Below are 24680 nucleotides of genomic sequence, written 5' to 3' on the forward strand. Positions count from 1 at the left end.
CATCAGCAGATAATTGGATTAAAGCTTTACTAAGCAGGGTACTGCCCAACAGAGCAAGACCCAGTTTTTCCCACCACCAGTTCCTCCCATAAGGAAGATTACACAAGCCTCTTAGCCTCCTCCATCAGAGGGCAGACAGAAGAAGAAAGAAGAACCACAGTCCCCACAACAGCTAAAACAAAAACATTACAAAAAGTTAATCCAGGATGAAAAAGTAGAAAGTTATGTCCCAGATAAAGGGACACAATAAAACCCTAGAAAAAAAAAAAAAACTCAATGAAGTGGAGACAAGCAACCTTCCAGAAAAAGAATTCAGAATAATAATAGTGAAGATGAACCAGGATCTCAGAAAAACAATAGAAAAGATGCAAGAATTGTGTACCAAAGACCTGGAAGAACTAAAGAACAAACAAACAGAAATTACTATCACACTAGAAGGAGTCAGTAGCTGAGTAACTGAGGCAGAAGAATGGATAAAGGACCTGGAGGACAGAATGGTGGGAATCACTACTGCAGAGCAGAATATGGAGAAAAGGATGAAGACAGCCTAAGAGACCTCTGGAACAACATTAAACACCCTAACAGTCGCATTACAGGGGTCCCAGAAGGAGAACAGAGAGAGAAAGGACCTGAGAAAATATTTGAAGAGATAATAGCTGAAAATTTCCAAAACATGGGACAGGAAATAGTCAACCAAGTCCAGGACACACAGATAATCCCAGGCAGGATAAACCCAAGGAGGAACACACCAAGATACGTAGTAATCAAACTGACAAAAACTAAAGAGGAAGATTAAATATTAAAAGCGACAAGGGAAAAACTGTGGGGCCCTAAATGGGAAACCTTGAAAAAGAAGGGCTAGCTTTGCGGTTTAGAGCTAAGATGGCGCCAGGCAGAAGAGATAGGGGCGTGGTCTATGTTACAGTTTTTGATTGGCTCTCTTGATTTCCCTGCACGTGGACAGCGCCTGATCACCATGGACTCCTATTACAATGAAGGCGCATGAAGATTTGACCTTTAACGTGATTGGTGCAACTATGGCATATTACAATTTGACCTTTAACGTGATTGGTGCAACTATAGACAGTCCCTTGCAAAACCCCCTGCTTGCCTATATAAACCAAGAGTTTGTGGCAATAAAGCGGAACTGCTTAGACGGAACCCCTCACCTCTGATTGTCTCTAGCTGGCCGAGGGGCTGGGTTGGCAGACAGGAGGCTCACCTCTCCTCAGGACCCCTCGGCTTTGCTGAGGGAAGTTCCACTGCCTCTCTCTTTCTGCGGAGCATCCCCCGCAGAAAACAACAAATAACATACAAGGGGACTCCCATCAGGCTATCAGCTGATTTCTCAACAGAAACTCTACAAGCCAGAAGAGAATGGCATGATCTATATAAAGTGATGAAAGGGAAAAACCTACAACCAAGAAGATTACTCTACCCAGCAAGACTCTCCTTCACATTTGGTGGAGAAATCAAAAGCTTTCCAGACAAGCAAGAGTTAAGAGAATTCAGCACCACCAAACCAGCTTTACAACATATGCTAAAAGAAATTCTCTAGGTGGGAAACACAAGAGAAGGAAAAGACCTACAGAAAATAAACCCAAAACAATTTTTTTAAATGATGATAGGATCATAAATATCAATAACTACTTTAAATGTAAATGCATTAAATGCACCAACCAAAAGAGAAAGATTGGCTGGGCAGATGAAAACACGTGCACGTATGCACTTCCACTTACCACATCACTCTGCTTGGCCGCCTAAATTGTATGTTATTATTTTATATGCTTAGGTTAATCGTGTTCCCATTATGGCTTGCAATTGTAATTATCTTTTATTTTTCATCTGGCTATTGATTGTGAAAGCAGATAAACATCTTTTACTATTGTGATTATGTAACTATTACTCACTTAGTATCATTGTTTCATGACTGGTCAACAGAAAAATAACTGAACTCTCTATCAGCGAAACTAGGATTGAATAGGAAAAAAAAATAACTCTTAACAGAACTCTTAAACTCCCTGAGGTAGAAAAGCTTTGGAAAGAACTCCTGGATAAATGTTTAGAGCCCCTATATCCAGTAAGTAAAATCCCAAACAGAAAAATGCCCAGTGTCCAAATTACCAGTACAATAAGATATCTTTATCTTGAGGCACCAGGCCTTAAAATGGCACCTTTTCGTGAGTACAATTTTGCTTTCTTCAATATTACTAATCAGGAGCTACATTAAATACCAGAGGTTTTATAAATTTGCTATACCTTTCAGAAAAAAAAAAAAAGGGATTTCACTTACTTGATTTTACAAGTTTAAAACAAAGTGGAGGGAAGTGGGGAAGCAGGGGAGGAGAAAGAGAAAGAGCCATTATAAAATTGGCATTTTTCAAAAAATGCCATGATTATCAGTGCATATTCTCCACCTATCCTAAATGGAGTTAGGGACATTAACTCCTTCTGCTAAAATGAAATTAATACCCATTTTCAGTCATGTATGGATTCAATTAAAAATAATTACTACATTATTACTGGCTGATTCCACCTCACTGCTCATGAAGTATTCAGATAACAATAACATGAGCTGCCATCACAGGGAAATCTCAGGCTATGAGCAACCATTTCTCCCTGTTAAGATGCAACCCTGAAGTAGCTTCTTCAAATCCAGTTTCCTGAATGATTCAGATGTGACCACTCAAGTGTCTGAAAGTGCTCTAGGAACCAAGCAGTCAGCTAGTAGTCTAAGGGAGGCTTAAAACACCATCCTTACCTCCAGAGAAGCACAGAACTGAAGAGATAGGATGTGCCATAGAAAAGGGGTTGGCCCAACTCCTCAGGTTTCAAATGAGGTCACTAGGGCCAGGAGAAGGGGGCATGACTCCCCCAGTAGGTCGGTGGCAGTGCTAAGATTTCAATAGAAATTCTGCTTCTGCTTCAGTCTTTGCTATCCCCAGACTATCTTTTTAAAATGTTTCTTTTACACAGAATCTACCATCATTTTCAAACAAAAGGCACAAAACACCAGCAATCATGTCCAACTCCCACTAAAAAAAATTCTTAAATTGATATCCAGACATCTTGTCTATGTCTATTAATTTCTGCAGCTACTTGTACATAAAGATGCCATACAGCCAATAAACATAAAGTTTCCTACTATGAAGGTGAAAGAAGAAATGCTTATTCTATTTTTAATTTTAAGAAAAACCAACAAACCAATATCTAAATTCTACTTGGCGTTTCTTTCAAAAGGAAACTGTCCTTAACCTGTCCATAGTAAATTTGAATTTTCCCTAGCTCAGCCCCGTTTTTGTAAGTAAACCAAGTCAAAAGCTAATTTGGGACTTTCTATAGATATGAAAGTAATCTGCAGTGTTCATTTTTATTGCAAAACAACCTAATTTAACTATATGTGAAATCTATTTCACCTCAACTTAGAAGTTTTTACTAAAAGGCCCAAAATCAAAAGCCATGAGACCTTTGCCTCATAATTTCTGTCCCATAGAATCTTTTTAAGTAAAGAACAAAGAACAACTTGAATTCCCATGACTGATTTTAAAGATTTTTGACATTGTGTTTTATATTCAATTAGCAGGCTATCAACATTTCTGGTTATTAAATGGGAGAAGAAAAATACATATGTATTTTATAGAACAACTTTGACATGAATGATACCATTTAAGAGAAATGCTTCTATTTTATTCCCCCTAAGAATGCATCCATTTAAAACTTAATAAAGCTCAGACAATAGGTTTTGTGTATTGCCCCTTACAGCCAAGAATAGTGAGTGGCCCGCAGGAAACTGGCGAAGTCTTTAAGGGCTGGGATAACGGGTATAAAAACAACTTCCAGAAATTCATCACTGAGAACTTCTGACAAGTTGCAAAGCTGGTGATTTCATAAAAGGTAACAATGAAGAGTTAAATGAGCCATTTCTTACACACGAATTTATATACTAATACACAGTAGGATCGAACCCACATCTCCTACACAATACATCTCCTGCATTGCAGGCAGATTCTTTACAGCTGAGCTAGCAGGGAAGCCCATCCAAATGTTATTATCAATCAGTGAAATCACTACCTAAAGAAATCACCATGGTTCAAAGAAGTAACCCAAGACCTCCCATTTGGAGAGGAGATGGATTTGGTGGCCATATAGAGAGATGATTATGTTCAAGGAGCGCAAGACTAAAGCCAGGCCTCCCAGTTCCCAGCATTGTGCTGTTTTCCATTCAGATGATAAAAATAATTGCTTTGCTTTTATCCTCCTCCCTGCCTCTTTTCCAGCACAGATAATGAAGACAGCATGCTCTTAAGAGCTGTGTCAGACAGACTAAAGGCCCAAATAACATGAGGTTGCCAAAAAAACTAAAGATAATCAGATTTTTATTTCAATTTCTTTAAGGCAGAACATCAAGGAAGGAATAGATAGATTTTCTTAGGTCTGGTGATGTAGTGTAGATGAATGATAAGGAGAACTCCTCTACAGCAACTGAGATTTTGTCTACTCTTGGAGGAAGAAAACCTTCCACTTGAAGAGGACAGAAAGAACTTCTATAAGTGGGAAAGTCGATCCTAAGAGGACACCCAGAGGTGCTGAACAAGTTGCTGCCTCTGGACAGGGTCAAGATGGGAAAGAACCCAATGAGATTTTCCAATCATAATCTACCAAGAACTGTGGACAACGACAGGATTCAAACACAGGAGACAGCCAATTTTCAAAAAAGCCAATCCTAATGACCCATGTGGGAAAAGAATCTAAAAAACAGTGGATATATGTGTAACAGATTCACTCTACTATATACCTGAAACTAACACAACACTGTAAATCAACTATACTCCAATAAAAATTTTTCTAAAAAACAAAAACTAGAGACAGAAGGAGCTTCAAACTCATCATAAGCAAGATTCTAGAGTAGATTAAAAAGCTGGTGTCTGAGTATCTCAGAGGAAGCAGTAGCTACCTGGAGCCAGTGTAAGTTCTGTAAGAATAAGTCACGTGAGACTAACCTGACTCCACTACTGTTACTGCTAAGTCACTTCAATCGTGTCCCGACTCTGTGCGACCCCATAGACGGCAGCCCACCAGGCTCCCCCATCCCTGGGATTCTCCAGGCAAGAACACTGGAGTGGGTTGCCATTTCCTTCTCCAATGCATGAAAGTGAAAACTGAAAGTGAAGTCATTCAGTCATGTCCGACCCTCAGCGACCCCATGGACTGCAGCCCACCAGGCTTCTCCATCCATTGGATTTTCCAGGCAAGAGTACTGGAGCGGGGTGCCATTGCCCACTCCACTATGTGGTCGCCAAATTGGTAATTCCATATAGCAGATGTACAGTAGATTTGGTTGAAATAGCATATATCCTTCCTTACGACAGGATGGAGAATTAAGAATCAGATGCTAGTGCAAACAGGAATAAGTCTCTGAACAACTTTACCTAAATTTGATAAACATTAACCTGAAATAAAGTCTGTGTGTGCGAGTGTGCTCAGTCCTGTCCAACTCTTTGCGACCCTATTGATTGTAGCCCACCAGGCTCCTCTTGTCCATGGGATTCACCAGGCAATCCTGGAGTGGGTTGCCATTTCCTCCTCCAGGGGATCTTCCCAACCCAGGCATTGAACCTAGGTCTCCTGAATTGCAGGCAGATTCTTTACCAATGAGCCACAGGGGAAGCCCTGTGTATGGAAACATCAAATTGTTCTGCCCTTGACCTCAGACTAGGCAACAAATTTATTCCTTAAAACACTGAAGAAACACATATCCAATCTGTGGATAACTTGGAATAAAAAAGGGTTGTGAATGATTAATGTATAGACAAACAATCTAAAAGACTCTGAAAGGCTGGAACAGATGGTCACATACAGGAAATTTAGATAAATATTGTTTTATTCATGGGACTAAGAAGCCAAGTGTACACATCCATGAATGAAGAGATGTGACTCAGCAGCAACGTGTGTAAAAACAAACTTAGTTATTTCGAGATGACTGACCATCAAGAGTCAGCAATCTTGTTTTAGAAGGACTATGGTTGGAAAGCCATTGTTAAGAGAAATTATTCTATGCCAGGTTCTGTGCTAAGCATTTTTAACAACCCTATTTAGGAGAAATAGGTAAAAACAGACTAAAAGTTCAGATGACTTACCCAACACAAGGCAGAAAGTAACAGCTGAAGAGTCTCCCTACTTTCATAATGTGCAGCTGGCAATCTTAACCATGAGGCTTCAGTGCTTCCTGGGGCAGGGAGGGATGTTGGGGAGGGAAGGGGGATCTCAGCAAGGGTTAGAATGATTCTACTTACCATGAGTCAGCATTTAAGAACAACACGGCAAACTGGTATAAGTTCACTATTCATCGCAGTGAGATGATTCAAAATCATGTCACTTAACAAGGGTTGAAAGGTTTACCAACTTAAATAGGCTTCAAGGTAGGGTATGTAATTAGTTTTCAAAAATGTAAGATAGCCCACCTACAAACCATTCAAAAATGTAAGGTTTCCAAAGATAGCCCACCTACAAACCAATGAAAACAGCCCCAGGAAAGCTCTACACTACACAGCAGCAGCAGAAACCCTGTGGAGCTCAAAAACAGAGGATGACAGCATAGAAAAGCCTTGGAAGCATTTGTCTGCATCACTCCATCCCTCAGTCCAGAGCAGCTTGGTGCCAAGAAGGATCCCCTTGGAGGGATTTCACTCCACAATTAAAGGGACAGTAGGAGAACCCTGGTAGGCCTCCTCATCAATTCACAAAGGATGACAGAGAGGAAAATCAAAAGAACTACGAAACAATCAGAAGGCAATTAACAAAATGTCAAGTGTGTCCTTTGCTGTCAATAACTAAATTACTCTAAATGTAAATGGTTTAAATTAAAAGACAAAGAGTAGTTGAATGGACAAGAACTCAAGACCCAAGTATATGCTTCCTACAAGAAACTCACTTAAACTTTAAGGTCTCTCATAGGCTAAAAGTGAAAGGATAGGAAAAGACATGTAAATAGAAACTAAAAGAAAGGGGTACCTATACTTATGAGACAAAATAAACTTTAAGAGAAAAGTTGTAACAAGGGACAAATAAGGCCATTATATAATAATGAGGTCAGTTCATCAAGAGGATACACAATTATAATTATATGCATGCTGGCGACTCCAATGGTAAAGAATCTGCCCACAATGCGGGAGACCAGGTTCAGTCCCTGGATCGGGAAGCTTTCCTGGAGAAGAGAATGGCAACCCACTCCAGTATCCTTGCCTGGAGAATCCCATGGACAGAGGAGCCTGGAGGGCTACAGTCCACGTGGTCGCAAAGAGTCGGACACAACTGAAGTGACTTAACACACACAACAAATCTGAAGGCAGAAACAGCAATGCAAGCGTAGAGGACTTCACAATAGACAGATTATCCAGATAGAAAATCAAGAAGGAAACAAATAACTTAAACAATACCTTCAGTCATATGTACCTAACAAACATACAAAACGTTCCACTCAACAGCAGAAGAATACACATACTTCTTACGCACACACATATCCTCCAGGAGAGTATTTTGGGTACAAAATTAGTCTTAACAAATTTTAAGAAGATGAAAGCCATATAAAATATCTTTTCAACCACAATGATTAAAGCTAGGAGTCAATAACAGGAAGAATGTCAGAATAAAAATCAGATGTGTGGAAATTAAATTACACTTCTAAAAAACCAACTGGTCAAAGAAGAACTCAAGTAATCCAAAAATCTTGAGATTAAAAATAGAAACACAATAGACCAAAACTTATGGGATGTAACAAAGACAGTTCTAAGAGGGAAGTTTATAGTGATTAACACTTAAATGAATGAAAAAAAATACATAAATCAATAAAGGTGTTAACAAGTGAAGAAAAAATATTTAACAAAAGTTCAACATCCTTTAATACGAATTCAACAAATTGGGTATAGAAGAAACATACCTCAACATAATAAAGGCCATATATAACAAACTTAACAGTGAAAAGATAGAAAGCTTTCCCTCTAAGATCAGGAATAAGACAGGATGTCCTCTCTTATCATTTCCAGTCAACACAGTACAGAAGTTCTAGTCACAGCAATTAGACAAGAAGAATTAAAAGGCATTCCAGTGGGAAAGGAAGAAATAAAAATGTTTCTTTGAAGATGACATGATCTTACACAGAAAATCCTCAGTACTCCACCAAAAAAACTGTTAGATCTAATAAATGAAGTCAGTAAAATCGCAAAACACAAAATCAACATACAAAAATCTGTACACTAATTAACCATCTGGAGAATAAAGAAAATAATGCCATTTACAATAGCATCAAAAAACAGTAAGATACTTAGGAATAAATTTAACAAAAGAAGTGAAATATCTATACATCAAAAACTGTAAGACACTGAAGATACTGAAGACAAATGGAAAGATACTCGTGTTCAGGAATCAGAGGAATTAACACTGTTTAAATGCCCATACTGCCCAAAGCCATCTACAGATTCAATGTAATCCCTGTCAAAACTCCAATTATTTTTCAGAAAAATAGAAAACATTTGTCCTCAAACGTGTATGGAGCCATAAAAGACTGGACAATGCAATCTTAAGAAGAACAAGGTTGGAGGCGTCACACTTCCTGATTGCATATTATATACAAAGCTATCAATATAGTATGGTACTGACATAAAAACAGACACAGAGATCAATGAAACAGAATTGAAAGCCCAGAAATAAATCCATGCCTGTATGGTCAATATTTAACAATGAAACCAAAAATACCCAATGGGGAAAAGATATTCTCTTCAATAAACGATGCTGGGAAAACCAGACATTCATATGCAAAAGAATACAATTGGACCACTATCCTATACCACTCCCAAAAATTAACTTGAAGTGGATTAAAGACTTGTAAGACCTGAAACCGTAAGACTCCTAGAAGAAAACATGGCGGGGGAGCTCCTTAACGTCAGCCTTGGCAATGATTTTTGGACATGACACCGAAAGAACAAGGAACAAATGCCAAACACCAACAAGTGGGACCACATCAAACGAAAGCTTCTGCGCAACAAAAGAAACCATCAACAAAATGAAAAGACAGCCTACAGAATGGGAGAGAATATATGTCAACCGTATATCTAACACAGGGTTAATATCCAAAATATATAAGGGACCTCATACAACTCAGTAGCAAAACAAAATCTTACTTTTCAAATGGGTAGGGGCTTCCCTGGTGGTCCAGTGGTTTAATATTCCAAAGCAAGGGGCACATGTTCAATCCCTGATCAGGGAATTAAGATCCCACATGACACACCACACAGTCAAATGATTAAATAAAACAAAACAAACAAAATGGGCAGAGAACCTACATCGATATTTTAACAAAGACAACACACGGTATCAGTGACTACAGTTTAAAAATATGATACTGTATACCAGAAAAGTGCTGAGAGTAGATCTTGAGTGTTCTCATCATAGGAAAGGTTAACTATGTGAGGTGATGGATGTGTTGATCATCTTGATCCTGGTAATTGTTCCACAATGTACATGTATATCAAATCATGTTGCACAATTTGCAAATAATTAAGTATCTAAAGTTGAGGGAAGAAAAAGACAGACTGGGGTATCTGTGGTTATTAGTCCCCCATTACTGAAAGTATTCAAGGACAATAATCAAATGGTCAACCATTTGGAGGTATGCTATACATGGGGATTGTTCACTTGCTAGAAACTAGAGAAAAACCTTTCACATTTCCTTCAGTCTTAAGACTATAATTCTGAACAAGAATTTCATTCATTTCCCCAGACAAAACATACTGCTGCTGCTAAGTCACTTCAGTCGTGTCCAACTCTGTGCGACCCCATAAACAGCAGCCCATCAGGCTCCTCTGTCCCTGGGATTCTCCAGGCAACAATGCTGGAGTGGGTTGCCATTTCCTTCTCCAATACATGAGAGTGAAAAGTCAAAGTGAAGTCGCTCAGTCATGTCCGACTCTTCACGACCCCATGGACTGCAGCCTACCAGGCTCCTCCACCCATGGGATTTTCCAGGCAAGAGTACTGGAGTGGGGTGCCATCGCCTTCTCTGAGACAGAACATACAGTTACCTAAAAGAGGCCTGAGTAGCCTCTCATTTATATCTGAGAAGGACCAGCTATCCAACTTCTTGAGCAACATTCTCCTTCCCTCCCCTGCATCTCAATATTTTCCAATGCAATCCACACCGGATACAAAGGAAAACATCACCATTAGCATCTGTGGGGATGCTGTAAATTAGGACTTGATGTAACAGTGGAATTACTAACCAACCATCCAATATATGTATATTCTGCTTGGAGACCCTACCAAGTAGCCTAAATCAGCATTCTTGCCATAAATGGGCTTACATTCAAGTTGGAAAATTGATAATTCAGTCAACAGTGTCAGAGATGGTGGCTTAAGCTTGCTTTGAGGACTGCAAGAGATTTCAGCTAGAAAGAAAAAGGGAACAAAGGAACAAAGTCAAAGAAGTTAGGAAATACAGGGCTTGTTCCACAGGCAGTTACTAGCCCTGGCTAATGGGAGCAGAGAGTCCGCGAGACCAGGCAGAGGGGACACATGACTTGCCGACCGTTTAAAAGGAATGCCATGAAAATCACCCTTTCCTGGATTCTTTCAGCTGCAGAAAGCCAGACACTAAAGGTTAAGACAGTAGCTAGCAAACCCTTTTATAAGTAACTACTGTCACCTTTTTTAAAAGATGACGCTGGCCCCAAGGTAAACAATTCTGAACCCAGGTGATTCCAACAAATAGCCAGGCTTCAAATCCTGGGCTAGAGACTCAACTAACCCATAATCTCATTAATCACTGAGCACCTCATACTTTTTTAAACTAACACCTGGCCACATAGCAAACCAGGAGTCTGGTGGAGCAAGAAAAAGGACCAGGCACAGACAATAAACAACAGTCATTAGTGACAAATTTGCCCCAGAAGGACGTGCCTGAACCATTCAGCCCAACAAAAACTTCCTCAATAGTTAGAAGTCCTTAAGAGATTGCCTTTGCTCCAAACCCTTCTAGTTTACAGCATCCCTGCCATGGCCATTGGTCTGTGTATCAGATGTGAAAATGTTTTAATCATGAAATTCAGAAATAATCAGCTCACTTGTTTTTCACCTTCTCAGCTCTACCCCGCCCTCTTCCACAAGGAGCGGGGTTTTCCACAGAAGAAAGGGAGCAGGATGGTCTGTGACCCACAGGCATGGGCTCCAGACTTTCACGTCTGAAATCCCTCTGGACTAAGTCCAGAAAGATAACTCAGTCATTTCAACCTGATGACTGTCTGGTGATCAAGGTGAGGTAAGTTAATAGTATTATTTCATAATCCCTTCAAATGTTTCCTGACCGCCTGCTGCAGGTGCAGGACTGACCCTGTCGACAGTACATCCTGGCCGTGCTGCCCAAGACAGCAAAAGCTGAATTGACATTCGCCCTCCTCACCTTCAAATTTCAGGGCTGTATCGAACGTTCGAAGCAGCAGGTCCTTAGAGACCATCAAGTCTACCCGTTCCTCTTTGACCAGATGAGGAAGCTGAGACCCACAGAGGGGTTATACTTGCCCAAGGTTACACAGCTGAGAGGTCACAGGCACAGTCTCCATTCCTTCCCTGGACTCCCAGCCTAGGGCACTTCCCCCTGAAACCACACAGACATCTCACTGCATTCTGAAACCTGGAGAACATGCTCAAGCTCCCTTTCTTTTCAGTGTCTAGTTTCCATTTGCTATAAATCTAACCATCATTTTCTGACAGTTAATCTCTGCCAGGCACTACTAGAAGTGCTCTCTGCAAATTAACTCACTGAATTCCTCCAGCAACCCTAGAGGGCAGGTTACAATGATTATCCCCATTCCACAGATGTGAAACCTGAGGTAGAGAGAGGCAACAGAGTCAGGTCCATCTCATGAGACAGACTGGCCTCAGAGTGCCCACTCTTAGCCATTTGGTGATAATTTATGAAGGATAATTGCTCTTAAATTATAAAATAATGGAAGAAGAGGTGCAAGCATTGAAAAGGGCACCATCACTACTGTATGATAATGAATCTAAGAGCTAAACCATACATTGTGTTAATATATACAATATAGTTCATGATTTTTTTAAGGGATTGTGTGTCTGAGAGAAATATAGAGAGCATATTAACATTTTGAGCATTTTTAAAGGTAAAATGACCATATGCACAACAGTCAAAGTCTGCCACTTGAAACAGACCGTGTTATCTGAGCGCTGGTTCTACTCTTGCTATTGTGTAAAGTGAAGGTGTCGCCCGCCTTCTATGCTGGCCTTCATTCATTCTCGGCTATGAGGCACTCATTTTACATCAACCCTCTCCAGAAATCAACCCTCAAAATAACAAACTGAGGATTGAAATAAGAGACTGCACCTCTGAAGATTACATTTTTTATAAAAATGTCCAAAATCAAGATCACTGGAACAAATGCCCAATATTCAATGTATGTTTTCACTCTCCTTCATACTAAAAATGATGTCAAATCTCATTACCTTGGTTATCCAGGAGAAGAAGTCCAGGAGCAACCATGGTAGAAACAAGGAAATTACAATTATGCCCAAGATCAAATTTCAAGGGGAAAATTGCAGTTAAGCTAAGAAGATGCACTATCACAGAAAAAAGTTACCTGACATTTTATCAGCCAAAAGTCTTCGTGTTGAGTGTGCAGAGGCCCACTGAAAATGCAACAGATCCTAAGAATTCTAAAATCAGGAAAGTATTGCCTTAGATATGAACCCCACAGTACAGAGAATCAAAGCAGAAAGCAGAACCAGGCATATGGTAGGTCCTCAAATATTTGTCAAATACATACAAAAAAACGTTCACCAAAAAAGAAAAACATGATAGAGACTGACAGAATGCAAAATAGCAAGCGACACTGCTTAGAGGTTTTAAGAACTTTTAAATACCAAGATGATAGCAAAAGAACTAAGGATTATATAGACTGGACAAAAATGGCAGAGTACCATTCAATCAGGGCAAAATGCTCTGTGGTCTAGTACCTGACCTGTACTTCTTAAGAAAAATAACTCTTAAGTCCAGCCTGGCCTAAGGGAGGGATCTGGACTCAAGCCCTACAACATGGCATAATATTTGCAGTACAACTCTAACATGGCAAAATTCCCTGAATTTGGTGCACTTCCAATATAACACTGTTTTTAATTTAGAACTCTCAACAGGAGTTGCTGGGCTTGACCCATCTCTTCATAACAAATTCAAGGTCCCGCTAAAGCAACATAAATACAGATGCAATTAAACAAAAACTACATAAACCAGGTCTGCCATATCTGATCAGTAAATTAAAGCATAATAAAATTACAGTTGGCCTGGCAGTTTGAGAGTACTCTGGACTCTATGCAGTACCATTCTAGCCATATTCCAATTGCAAGGGGTTTTCCGACATTTATACCATAAATCTTTTTTCTGGGGGGTCACACTTGGTCATAAACTCTGGCTGAATGTGAAGTTAGGGCTTAAGTATCAGTATAGGGGCTACCAATTCTGTACAGAATCCTTAATATAGGAGTAATATTATAGTCCTTTATGTTTCAATACCTCTTTAGAACACATGTCCTTTTCTCATATACCAAAGGTCACGTAACAGAGCTCACCTGAAATTCCTGCGAAATTTAAGTCTGAGCCACAACAGTAGTTTCTTATAAAAGCACAATGAGAAAATATTTCAAACTCTTCTGCAGTCCTCACATGATTAAGCAAACAAACCAAAAAAAGGTGTGAAACACAAGTGAGGAACCTGATGAAATTTCATAGAGGCTTAGTTACCAACTACTGTTTTCCTCTCTACCTTTAAGTGTTTCTAAACTGCTTAAAGGACAGGAGAGGTGCTTCAAAGGAAAGTCTAACGACACACCTGTTACATAACCTGTTCTTGGTTGACCAGGTTGTGTGGCTTTGATAAGGAAGAAAACATAATCAAAAGCAGGACAAACACTAATTCTCTGTTCTGCCTTCTCACATTAGCCAGGGCATTCACCGGAGTCACATGCCCAATAGCCAGCTCTGTGCCTCAGTTTCTCTAGTCACTAACCATGAGGTCTGATGCTATCCAAATTCCTACTGGATCAAAGTTAATGAGCACAACAATCACACAGAAAGTCCACAAAGGAACATTAAACTGAAATGCTATGTAGTGTAAGAAAAAAGCCAAAGGTTTTTGCAGTAGTCATTTGTTTTCCTCCATAGGAGTCAGCTTGGCCATAAATCAGGATAAGGTAAATACCTATGTGCTTTAAGAATGTGCATATAAAAACTCAAGACAGATAAATTTAAAAGCTTCCCAGGTAAAGCTGTCACTGCTTGGAGTATCCTGTTCAAAGATCAACCCACAGAACCCAAGAGAACAGGTCTTTGATTTTTTGTTGTGAAAAAAAGGACTTCAATTCCCCTGACATCTTCAAGGCCTAGAACACAAGACGGCAAAGCTTTAGAAAACCTGGAGCCCCATGGGACCCCAAATGATCAGTTCTTTCTAAACATCTTACGGTTTTTGCCTATTGGTGGGGGTCTGCTGATAAAACCTCTTTAACTCTGGGTCTGCAGCGGTCTGTTGCTACCCAGGCAGGGGTCAAGAAGGGAGACGCTGGGCAAACACAGATGTTGCTGCCAGCTGAAACCAAGGAGGGGGGCAGAGGCTGCTATAGGTTCCTAGGGAGGCAGATGGATACTCTCCTGGAAATCTAATTGGTGTCTGGGAAACGAGAGCTGGGTTTCCAAGGCGGCCTGAGCACCCAGCTTCTACAGAGCCCTTCATAGGCGAGGAAGCCTCCTTGGCGCCGGCACAGGACGTCATCATGCCCCACCGTGGAAAACTCCCAACATTAGGAACGTTAGGGGACCACCACGCACACCCCAGGTTCCCAGTGGAAAAGAGACCCACAAAACAGTCCTATGGAAGTCCAACGGAATTCTGGCCGCCTCTCCTAACCAGGATAACTATAGATACCTTTTAAAGTACACTTATATTTCCACGCGAAAGAAACGTTGGCGCTTATGTCCTGAGCGGAATTCCGCTCGCTCTGCTGCTCTCCGGGGACCCGCCGCGCACCCCTCACCCCGGAGCCAGGCACTGATGGGAGGGGCGATCCCAGCTTTGGAGGCTCTCCCTTCTCCACCGCAGGAAGACCGCTGATTTCCCCGGCACCCAAACGACAGAGACCCGGCTTCCACCCACCCATTCCCGGTCCCCGGAGCGGGGCCGGCAGGGGGCGAGAGGGGCCGCGCGGCCGGGGGACCCCGCGCTCCGCCGCCGCCGCGCCGCCTCTGCACTTGTTGCAGTCCCCGAGGGGCCGGGAGGCGGCGGCCATCCTCCGCGCCGCTGAGCCCGCGGCAGCACCCCCCTCCCACCCTGGAGACCCTGGAGAAAGTGGCTCCGCGACGGCGAACTCAGGTGAGGCGGACAAACTTTTCCGCCCCGAGGGCCCGGGGGACGCGAGGATGGAGCCCCCGAAGAGCACTTACCCAGAGCTGCAGCCCCGCAGCCTCCGGCGCCCGAGCGTGGCGCTGCCCCCGCGCCCAGCCCGCGGGCGCCCGGAACGCGCCGCCCGAGCCGGGGAGGCTCTCCCCAAGCGGCCCACGCCCGGCGGCTGCGGCGCGGCCCGGCCAGCGCGAGGGGGCGGAGCCGAAGCCGCGCTCCGGGGCCGGGCTGGCTGCGCCCGCCGCTGAGGACGCCCCGCTCGCTGCGCGCCTGCCGGCTGCCGCTGGATCCGGCATCACATGGCCCGGCCTGCCCGCCGCCGCGCCCGACGCCGGCTCCAGGAGGAAACCTGAAGCTGCCGTACCGCGCGGGCTCCGCCGGCCCCCTCCCGCCGCCGCCGGCCGCTCGCCTGGGCCTCCCTCCCCCGGGCCCCAGCACCAGGACCGGGAGAGGCTGCGGGACCGCGAGCGCGAGGTTGCGCCCGGATGGCGGCACCCGCGCGCCCGGGATCCTGCCGGAGTCAGGGGCCGGCTGCCCGCTCCTGGAAGGCGATGTGCAGGGCCCGAGGAAGGCCCAGGCTGCCCTCGGCCGGCCCAGGCTGCCCTCGGCCAAAAGCCACCACCGTTGTGACTGAACGTGCTCCAGTTCTTACCTAAACATCAGTAGACGCCTCTTGTTTCTCGAGGCTCACGATCCTTCAGCCCAGAGCTTCAGCAGCTGTGTGATTCTCTGCGTGTTCACGCCCGCAAGGGGCTCATTAGAAGTCATCATAATTCTGACCAGTGCAAATTCGATGCATGAAACAGGGCATCCAAAGCTGGTGCTCTGGGACAACCCAGAGGGATGGGATGGGGAGGGAGGTGGGAAGGGGGTTCAGGATGGGCGGACATATGTACACCCGTGGCTGATTCATGTCGATGTATGGCAAAAACCACCACAATGTTGTAAAGTAATTAGTCTCCAATTAAAATAAAAATTAACTTTTTAAAAAAGAATCAACAACAAAAAAATTAAAATCAGAACTTTAAAAAAGAAGTCATCATAACTCAAAAGCATGAAAACCCTGTTACTTACCATGAACAGCAATATAACAGGGAATCCCTTACCATCCACAGCGCTTTTCTAGTTAGAACTGATCACAACCCCAAGCAGAGAAGCCTCTCCATCAGCCAGGCCTTCCTAAAAGTGATGTCAGATAATGATAGCAGCTTTAAAGACAAAAGTATCCATTTGATCTTTATCATAATTAGATAGTGAAAGACAGGGAAGCCCACCATGCTGCAATCCATGGGATCGAAAAGAGTCTAACTCGACTTACCATCTAAACAACAACCCATTTGATTTTTCTCATAATTACCTTGAGTCTCTGTTTTGGTTTTCCTATAAAGACCTGTCAGAACCAGACAGAACCAGGACAGGGGAGTAGGCCAAAGAAACTGTATACCAAGACACCCCTTCACCAGCTGTCACCAACACCCCTCCCAGGCAGTGGTCAATTTTGCCTCCCTGTCTGTCCTCACCTTGCCCAGGCCACCTTGCGGATAGGGCAGCCAGAGCAAGAGGGCAAAGCTAAAGAGGAGAGCAAGAAAACCCTGCCTTGCGTCCGAAGTCGCAAAGGTCCAGCCTTTGCCTTGATAAAGGGGCCACACCCTGTCATTGCACCCCAGACTCCATGCTACAATCCCAGCTCCTGTTTCACAGATCTGGGACCCCAAGGCCTGGCCTCAGGCATGGCCTTTTAAAGACAAGTAAGTTCCTGCCCATTGCCAGGTCTTCAAAGTACTCGACAAAAAATAAAAACAACAATATTCTTTTCAAAACTAAAACATACTTCCAACCGTAAATGTCTACTGGAGTTGAGATGAACCAACACACTGGACAAAAATGGTTTCCAATCCATAGTGAGCAAAAGCTTGGATGGATTAGTGGCCTTACTTGTTATGCTCCTTTCTACATCACCTCAGTTCAGTTCAGTCACTCAGTCATGTCCGACTCTTTGCAACCCCATGAACCACAGCATGCCAGGCCTCCCTGTCCATCACTAACTCCTGGAGTTTACCCAAACTCATATCCATTGAGTCAGTGATGCCATCCAACCATCTCATCCTATGTCATCCCCTTCTCCTCCTGCCCTCAATCTTTCCCAGCATCAGGGTCTTTTCAAATGAGTCAGCTCTTCGCATCAGGTGGCCAAAGTATTGGAGTTTCAGCTTCAACATCAGTCCTTCCAATGAACAACCAGGACTGATCTCCTTTAAGAGGGACTGGTTGGATCTCCCTGAAGTCCAAAGGACTCTCAAGCGTCTTCTCCAACACCACAGTTCAAAAGCATCAATTCTTTGGCACTCAGCTTTCTTCATAGTCCAGCTCTCATATCCATACATGACTACTGGAAAAACCATAGCCTTGACTAGACGGACCTTTGTTGACAAGGTAATGTCTCTGCTTTTTAATATGCTGTCTAGGTTGGTCATAACTTTCCTTCCAAGGAGTAAGCGTCTTTTAATTTCATGGCTGCAATCACCATCTGCAGTGATTTTGGAGCCCCCCAAAAATAAAGTCTGACACTGTTTCCATTGTTTCCCCATCTATTTGCCAGGAAGTGATGGGACCGGATGCCATAATCTTAGTTTTCTGAATGTTGAGCTTTAAGCCAACTTTTCGCTCTTCTCTTTCACTTTCATCAAGAGGGTCTTTAGTTCTTCTTCACTTTCTGCCATAAGGGTGGTGTCATCTGTACATCTGAGGGTATTGATATTTCTCTCAGCAATCTTGATTCCAGCTTGTGCTTCATCCAGCCCAGCGTTTCTCATGATGTACTCTGCATAGAAGTTAAATAAGCAGGGTGACAATATACAGCCTTGACGGACTCCTTTTCCTATTTGGAACCAGTCTGTTGTTCCATGTCCAGTTCTAACTGTTCCTTCCTGACCTGCATACAGGTTTCTCAAGAGGCAGGTCAGGTGATCTGGTATTCCCATCTCTTTCAGAATTTTCCACAGTTTGTGGTGATCCACACAGTCAAAGGCTTTGGCATAGTCAATAAAGCAGAAATAGATGTTTTTCTGGAACTCTCTTGCTTTTTCCATGATCCAGTGGATGTTGGCAATTTGATCTCTGGTTCCTCTGCCTTTTCTAAAACCAGCTTGAACATCTGGAAGTTCACAGTTCACATATTGCTGAAGCCTGGCTTGGAGAATTTTGAGCATTACTTTACTAGTGTGTGCTGCTGCTGCTGCTAAGTCGCTTCAGTCATGTCCAACTCTGTGCGACCCCATAGACGACAGCCCACCAGGCTCCCCCATCCCTGGGATTCTCCAGGCAAGAATACTGGAGTGGGTTGCCATTTCCTTCTCCAGGAATGCATGAAAGTGAAAAGTGAAAGTGAAGTCACTCAGTCATGTCCAACTCTTAGCAACCCCATGGACTGCAGCCCACCAGGCTCCTCCACCCGTAGGATCTTCCAGGCAAGAGTACTAGAGCGGGTTGCCATTGCCTTTTCCAACTAGCGTGTGAGATGAGTACAATTATGCAGTAGTCTGAGCATTCTTTGGCTTTGCCTTTCTTAGGGATTGGAGGGAAAACTGACCTTTTCCGGTCCTGTGGCCACTGCAGAGTTTTCCAAATTTGCTGACATATTGAGTGCAGCACTTTCACAGCATCATCTTTTAGGATTTGAAACAGCTCAACTGGAATTCCATCACCTCCACTAGCTTTGTTCGTAGTGATGCTTCCTAAGGGCCACTTAACTTCACATTCCAGAATGTCTGGCTCTGGGTGAGTGATCACACCGTCGTGATTATCTGGGTCGTGAACCTTTTTTGTACAGTTCTTCTGTGTATTCTCGCCACCTCTTCTACATCACTAGCACTGTGCATTTTCTTCTTTCTTTGTCCCCTCTCCTTTTTTTCAGTACTTCTGTCAGAGAGAAGAAAATAAAGTGTGGGAGGAGGACCAACTATTATTAGAAGTTACCCCCAAACCCCTTCTCCACTAAAAGGAAACAAACAAGCAAAACTAGTGTTTGTGGAACCCTCAGCGCCTGAGGACATATAATCATGCTATCTGCAGTTTTCTTGTCTTCTCTCAAGCTCTGAGCTTGATCAATATTTAAATAAGTACCTGGCTTTCAACTTCTCTTGCTTCAAATATTAAGCAAAGTGTACTCTAGCACCTTAAAAGAAGCCTGTGAATGTATGGAACAGGAAACTATCAATTGTGTAAATAGTCCCTGTGTCTGATTGATTTTGTTGCTCCAGATATAGGTCACTCAGGACACTGAGATTGTGCTAAGCTTGGCTAGGATGGCATTTGTTTAGAATTCAAAGACTATTCTCTGGCCCCAGAGAAGGGACATTCAGCCAACAAGAAAACAGGTTGGTAATTCAGTTGGGAAAATTCTTGCTGGGACAGTGAGTATTAGGCCCGTGTCCCAGCTCAACTCTGTCTTCTCTAGCTATTCAGTCCCCATTCATCCCTACAGACTTCAGTCAGAGCTCATCCATAAGTCCTTTCTTCGTTGTCCAGTTTCTGCCAGGCTCTGAACTTTGGCAAAGCTTAATGACCTTACTACGCAGTTTAGCACCTGATTCTATTCACTGTCATGTGTTGGACGATTACAGTTATTTATCCTCTTCGCTTGTCATTTCAAGGGCAAAGACTATCTCTTACCCTAGTAATCTCTCAAGTCCTAACACAGGGCACCTCTGGAGTATTTAATACTTGTTTTTTTAAAGTGAACTATCATATTAGTTATTCAGGTTGGAAAAATATACATCATAATTTTCAAACTTTTCTTTAATGGAATATAACCACTCCAAATTCTATTAGCTACTTAATGCTTTCCTGCTCTTCATTCTATTTCCTTTGCCAGTAATTCTCAAAGATTGACTAACATTGTAAATCTAATGTTTGGACATAGCAGTTGGGAAATTTTCAATGTTTCCTAAATAAAAGCATGATACTAGAAGACTATAGATTTGGGGTCGGGGGGGACAAGTTTTGGAACTAGAAATAAGACGAGCTTAGGAAGAGTTAACCTTTCTAAGTCTCCATTTCCTCAACTGTTAAATGAGCATATAAATAGAATTTATTATCACTGTGAAGATTAAATGACTCAAGGTGATTATGGGACATTTAATAAGGATGCAGGAAATGGTGGCAATTAATATTTCAGGGTATGGAATATTAGGATAACACTTCAGAGCTCTGAGAATTAATAGAGCATGTCAGACTCTGATGTAAGACACTAGTTCTGGATTATACACTTGATTGCTCAGACTGAGAAGGTTTCGGGAAACACAGAGAAAAGAAGCCAAACTGATCAAAACCGGGGGAAAAATCTTGTGGGGAATGTCTCACAGTTCTCATTCTGGCTACACATTAGCATCACCTTAGAACCTTTAAAAGTAAGACCTTCATTCCCACAATCCTACCCTACACCAATTATTTAAGAATCTCTAGGAGATGAGGCCCACACATTGAGATTTTGGGAGTTTTTGTTTGGGTTGTGTTTTTTTTTTTAAGCTCTCTCCAGGTGATTCCAATGATCTGCCGAAGTTGGAAAAAACTGGACTAAAAAACTGAATTAATTACCCCTGGAGAAGGGTAAGAGCTAGCCCTCGATTATATGAGGTTAAGAGAATCAGCTCTTTCATTTCTGCTAATGATGAACCATCCCGTTTAAATTGCAGGCCAGTGGTGCTTCAGTGTAACATGCATGTGAATCACTTGGAGATCTTGTCAGAATGCAGATTCTAACTCAGTATCAGATGGAGGCTAATACTCTGCATTTCTGACCAGCTCCAGGTGGTGCCACTGCTGCTGGTCTGTGGACTATACTCTAAGGAGCCAAATGAGAGATCCAGAATTGCCATTAGGAACAAAAAGTAGAGAAATATTCATATTGTTAGAAGTCTTGACATTTCTGAATATTTTTAATCAATTAATATTTACTGTACACCAATGGAAGCTGAAGCTTCAATACTTTGGCCACCTGATGCAAAGAGCCAAATCACTGGAAAAGACCCCGATGCTGGGAAAGACCGAGGGCAAGGAGAAAAGGAGGCAACAGAGGATGAGATGGTTGGAAGGTATCACAGGCTCAATAGACATGAGTCTGAGCAAGCTCCAGGAGATAGTGAAGGACAGAGAAACCTGGCATGCTACAGTCCATGGGATCACAAAGAGTTGGACAAAATGACTGAACAACAACAACTATGTACAAAATATATTTTGCAATCTTTTAAGAAAAGATAATTTCCAGCCAGTTTTGAGTGTGAAGGCTTTTCTAAAGTGAAGGTACAACCTCTCAAACAGAGCCAACGTCTCCACCAGGTAGAGCAGTTTCAGTGCCCAAAGCCCGCTACACTATTAGAAGCCAGCAAACTGTTTTAATTTCTTTTATAAGAGAAGAAAAAAGATGAACTTTCAGGTCAAAGAAAATGTTTTAACATATTAGTATATTTGACTTTGTGACAATGAAGTCTTAAAATGTAGTTATTTTACTTAATTTTTTATGGAGGAAGTGACCTGTGAAGGCAAAAGTGCCTAGGGCCCACAGAAGTCCCCAGCCATAATGCGGCTGTGTGCTCTGTTTCAGTCCCAGGTAGTTTTAGGAAAGCACACGAAGCCTGTTGTGGTTGATATTTGCATACTGATATTTACATGAACAAGGAAATGGGGAAGACATAAATTGCACCTTGACTGGAGTCAGCCCTAACACCCTACAGAGTTCATCACTTCCCATGTGCATGATTTGAGGAACAGCAGGGATGCTCCATTGACAAAACACTGTTCCTCATCAGCTGGTTTCTACCACTGGAGACTTTTTGCACCTTCAGAGCCAGTCTACAGGGGCTCACACTATCTAGAGACCCTTCCTTTGTAACACTGACCTTCTTTCAGCTCCAGTTCTTTTTGCCTTCCAGATCTAGGACCCCCATCTCAGCAACTCATCAGGGGATTTTCTTCAAAGAGAAGAAAACATAATAATGAGATTCCGTTTTATAAGAAACATCAGTTCTAATCAGTTCCTAGAAGTGTAAATGTAGCCATTTATGGCTAAACAATATCATCTTAATCACTATTATTCAATACATTAACCTCAACAAAAATTACTGATTGTTTTACTGTCCACTGCTATAGCCGTAAGTCACATGATACTACTTAATTAAAATGAAACAAAATCTAAAAATCAGTTCCTCATTGCACTAGCCATGTTTTGAGTGCTCAATAGCCACATGTACCAATTGGACAACGCTGATACAGACCATTTCCATGATTGCAGAAAGTTCCATTAGACAGTGATGTTTCAAGGATTTCAAGTAAAGAGGGGCCCACCCTTCCTGGACCCTCTGAAATGCAAGGCCAGTTGAGGAAGTATGCAGACTCTAGCTCAGGCGCATTTTTTGACTCCTATTTGTGAGCTGGTTTCCAGCTGCCCAGATCAACAGTTTCTTTCCTCTTTTCTAAACCACCCACGCCAGGCTTTCTAGAAAACCAACATTTTGTTGAAATCCCCTTGCCCTTCAAGAAAGCTAGCCTTTTTTGACTTGTGAAGGGCATTAAATTCTATTCTTGATCCATCCAAGGAATGGCAATGATTTTTCCCAGGATCTCTAACAGTTTTTATCCTAAAAAGTGATTGTTTATTTCCATCACTGGTTTGTTTAGGTTTTATCCTTGTAAAATTACTCTCCTCTAGCTGTCCTCAAGTTGTTGTTGACTTCTTAAATTTTAAACTAACTCCAAGGCCCCTTTTTGATCTCCCAGGCAGTTCTGTGTAAGGCAGGCCAGCTGGATAATGCCCCAAATGCATGTGTCTGTAAATCCCCCATCATCAGCAATTTTCCTTCCAAGAGCACTGCTGGAGAGCTCAGGTATGAGGTACGGGGCAGAACAACTCATTATCTAATATTTCTCCAACCCCCTAACACCTGCTGAGTACTCACATGAAGCTATTAAATCCCAAGTCTTCACAGTTATATAACATAAGCCCTGAAAAACCAGAGCTGATAACTGAGATTCTAACACCATTTTAATTAGGTAGGGAGGAGGTAATACAGGTGGGAAATAATGTGTGTGCAGCTGTCACATGGGCTGTAATTATGTTTAAGACTTCTGGTGACATGACAGATGGTGAGAACGCAGCTTCAGTGTTCTGCACATGATGTCATTTGGAAGCCTTAAAAAGCACGTATAGCTTTGGGCAGCTATTACTCATTAAAGAGGATTGAGATCCTGTTTTTCCATTTACAAAGGGCAGGCAGAGGAAGGGAAAATACAGGAAAATCTATAAATAAAATTGGTATGAATCAGTCCCCCCAAAAAAACATTTTTTTATAAATACATTTTAACTCAGTTTTTTCATTCAGATCCATTTGATTGCTCCTAATATATAACCCAACAACTAAGTTTGGAATCTTGCCACGAAAGAATCCAAGAATTGCTTAATAGCCTGAGTTAAATGTCCTGAAATTTCTGGATCCAACTCAAAAGACCAAGATAGTTAATGCTAAGTGTAATGCACAAGAACTGTTTCATTGTTGCTATTTTCGATTCTGCAAAGACTCCATCCCCATTCACCACTGAAGATGTATATTTTGGCAGAGCTTTTCCTTTGGACTTTAAGGGAATAGGTAGGGCAAGTAACCTTATGCAGGTCCTGAGACTCCAACTCAGATAAAGAGACTTAAGAATCATCCATAATTTGCCAAGGAAAATTGAAAGACATGGGGGAAAAATAGAGTCCAAAAATAACACGTCTTTAACTCTTCTTGTTTTGCAATAATATATTGTCCTATCCAGAGACCTGCCATAAAAGGAAGTTGTTCTATCAAAGAAAACATCTTAAATGATCACTCGCTGACATTATTGCATAGTGTAAATAATTCATTTTTAATTTTGAAAAATCATTTCAGCCATAGATGAGCGTGGGAAGCAACCACAACAGAAGGGATGGACAAGCTCAGGGCTTACAAGGTGGCCTCTGCCTTCTTCTAGACCAGGGACCAGCAAACTTCCTCTGTAAAGGGCCATTAATAAATATTAAATAATAAATATTTTACGCTTTGTGGACTGTATGGTCTCTGTCAAGACCACTCAACTCTGCTACTGTAGCACAAAAATGGTGAGCCACAATATGGAAACAAATGAGCTTGTTTGGGTTCCAGAAACCTATGTTTACAAAAGCAAAGTGGGCCAGATTTGCCCCACAGGCTGTAGTTT

At 42.3% G+C, this 24680-nt stretch overlaps 1 protein-coding gene across 2 annotated transcripts in view; it reads right to left on the reverse strand.

Moving 5' to 3' along the window:
- ARHGEF28 (Rho guanine nucleotide exchange factor 28) overlaps positions 1-15621 on the reverse strand; it is a 344574-nt gene extending 328953 nt beyond the window's left edge. For both annotated transcript variants that reach the window (XM_018065570.1, XM_018065568.1), the window contains exon 1: positions 15497-15621. The gene's annotated coding sequence lies outside the window, so the exon portion shown is untranslated. The remainder of the gene's footprint in view (positions 1-15496) is intronic.

This window comes from Capra hircus, chromosome 20, assembly GCF_001704415.2.
Source record: "Capra hircus breed San Clemente chromosome 20, ASM170441v1, whole genome shotgun sequence".
In the NCBI taxonomy this organism is placed as follows: domain Eukaryota; kingdom Metazoa; phylum Chordata; class Mammalia; order Artiodactyla; family Bovidae; genus Capra; species Capra hircus.